The sequence below is a fragment of the Salmo trutta genome, chromosome 20, assembly GCF_901001165.1.
Source record: "Salmo trutta chromosome 20, fSalTru1.1, whole genome shotgun sequence".
In the NCBI taxonomy this organism is placed as follows: Eukaryota; Metazoa; Chordata; class Actinopteri; order Salmoniformes; family Salmonidae; genus Salmo; species Salmo trutta.
In genome coordinates, this window is record NC_042976.1 from 22,377,992 (window position 1) to 22,381,173 (window position 3,182).

Genomic DNA, 3,182 nt, shown 5'->3' on the forward strand with positions numbered 1-3,182 from the left:
GCCAAGCTTGTAGCGCAATACCCAAGGAGACTGTAGTCTGTAATCGCTGCCAAAGGTGTTTCAACAAAGTACTAAGTAAAGGGTCTGAATACTATTTCAATCAAATCAATCAATTAAATGTATTTATATAGCCCTTTTTACATCAGCCGATGTCACAAAGTGCTGTACAGAAACCCAGCCCTAAACCCCAAAGAGCAAGCAATGCAGATGTAGAAGCACCGTGGCTAGGAAAAACTTAGAGAGGAACCAGGCTCTGAGGGGTGGCCAGTCCTCTTCTGGCTGTGCCGGGTGGAGATTATAACAGAACATGGCCAAGATGTTCAAACGTTCATAGATGACCAGCAGGGTCAGATAATAATAATCAGTGGTTATAGAGGGTGTAACAGGTCAGCACGTCAGGAGTAAATGTCAGAGTTAGAGACAGCAAGTGTGGTAGAGAGAGTCCAAAACAGCAGGCCCAGGACAAGGTAGCACATCCAGTGAACAGGTCAGGGTTCCATAGCCGCAGGCAGAACAGTTGAAACTGGAGCAGCAGCATGACCAGGTTGACTGGGGACAGCAAGGAGTCATCAGGCCAGGTAGTCTGAGGCATGGTCCTAGGGCTCAGGTCCTCCGAGAGAAGAGAGAGAGAAAAAGAGAGAGAAGGAGAAAGAAAAAGAGAGAAAAAGAGAGAGAGAATTAGAGAGAGCATACTTAAATTCACACAGGACACCGGATAAGACAGGAGAAATACTCCAGATTTAACAGACTGACCCTAGCCCCCCGACACATAAATTATTGCAGCATAAACACTGGAGGCTGAGACAGGAGAGGTCGGGAGACACTGTGGCCCTGTCAGATGATACCCCCGGACAGGGCCAAACAGGCAGGATATAACCCCACCCACTTTGCCAAAGCACAGGCTCCACACCACTAGAGGGATATCTTCAACCACCAACCTACTACCCTGAGGCAAGGCCGAGTATAGCCCACGAATATCTTCCCCACGGCACAAACCCGAGGGGGGCGCCAACCCGGACAGGAAGATCACGTCAGTGACTCAACCCACTCAAGTGACGCACCCCTCCTAGGGACGGCATGGAAGAGCACCAGTAAGCCAGTGACTCAGCCCCAGTAATAGGGTTATTTCAATGTATTTATTTTTTTGGGGGGAAACTGTTTTAGCTGTTTCATTATGGGGTATTGTGTATAAATTGATGAGGGAAATCAATTTTAGAATAAGGCTGTAACGTAACAAAATGTGGAAAATTTCAAGGGGTCTGAATACTTTCCGAATACACTGTAGTCCGGGTAGCTACAGTATTTTATTTAACTATCTATTTAGCAGTCTTATGGCTTGCTTGGGGGTAGAAGCTGTTCAGTGTCCACCTCAGAGACACTGTTTCAGTGTCCACCTCAAAGAGCTGTCTGTGCAGGGTGAGTATGTATCCGTTTTAGATTAGAGTCTGCGGCCTGCTGCCTATAACCCAGAGAGGAAGTAGAGGTGGGACAGGGTCCAGGAGGAGAAAACAGAGGGACCGGCAGATCCTTCTATCATCCAACATCCAACCCACCTCACATACCCTCATCTGTCTGGATGGTTTATCACTTACTGGAATTGCAGTAACAGCACTACTCTCCTAGAAAGATGCCTCGAATATTTTCTGCAGAGTCAAGTTAGCAGACCAACGATCTCTGAGACATTGTAAACTACTGAGGACAGTGTGCTAGATAGAGTATGATTCACTGACTGCAGAGGGAAATCATCAGTATATGTTGAAATCTCTGTACAGTATGAACACAAAAACATATGTTGGACTAATCAATCATCAGAATGTATCATTCCCATCTCTCCTCACTCCCTCTCCTCCTCACTCCCTCTCATCTCTCCTCACTCCCTCTCATCTCTCCTCACTCCCTCTCATCTCCTCATTCCCTCTCCTACTTTCTCATTCCTCTCCTCTCCTGCCCCTCTCTCTCTCACTGGGTTTGCTGTGTCTGCCAGAGAACTAAGCTGGCTTTACATCCAGTTGTAGGTGGGGCACAACACACACACACACACACACAAACGCAAGCATGCACATACGCACAAACACACATGCAAACACACACACACAGTCAGCAGCCTTCCGGTGTTAATTTAGTCAACAATAACTATAAAAAATAAAATACCCGTCAACTACCGAGTTTTCCTGACCCCCCCAAAAATATGATGCTAACAAGACAAGATGGCCTGGGAAAAAAATGATAACTATTACAAATAACTTTTCATTTTAGGTCACGAAAATGTGATGACACAACAATTCCCACGTGAGACTAATGGCCATTTAATTTGACATAAAACTCCTTTAAATCTGTTTTGTCCGATCCTAAACATGCATGCATGCAGAATTTTTCATGCAATCCTCTCTTTGGTAGAATTGACATCTTTCTGTTGGAGGTCTGATTGAGCTGATCTGCCCGGCTCTCCCACACAGCTTCCAGGCAGTCACTTCAGTCACTCGTTAATCTTGACTTGACTTGTAACTAACCTCGACTAGAAATATTTACTCTCTTACTTTGTTGTAGTCCATTTTTGCTTTGATCACATCAGAAGCTCTGTTTTCCCATGTGCGCTGTTATTCATTCATCTGTTGCCGCTCTCACGCCGCGGTTAGATTAGAGACACATGCACAGGGTCATTAGTCACATGCATTCCATTGCAGGGTACAGTGAAATTCTTAAGCTCCAAACAGTGCAGGTCAAGAGAAGTGAAAGGCACAATAATATAAATAATAATATATTCACTGAACAAAAATATAAATGCAACATGCAACAATTTCAAAAGATTTTACTGAGTTACAGTTCATATAAGGAAATCAGTCAGTTGAAATAAATTAATTAGGCCCTAATCTATGGACTTCACATGACTGGGAATACAGATATGCATGTCTTGGTCACATACACCTAAAAAAATATTGGGGTGTGGATCAGAAAACCAGTCAGTATCTGGTGTGACCACCATTTGCCTCATGCAGTGTGACACATCTCCTACCCATAGAGTTAATCAGGCTGTTGATTGTGGCCTGTGGAATGTTATCGCACCCCTCTTCAATGGCTATGCAAAGTTGCTGGATTTTGCCGGGAACTGGAACACGCTGTCATACACGTCAACACAGAGCATCCCAAACATGCTCAATGGGTGACATGTCTGATGAGTATGC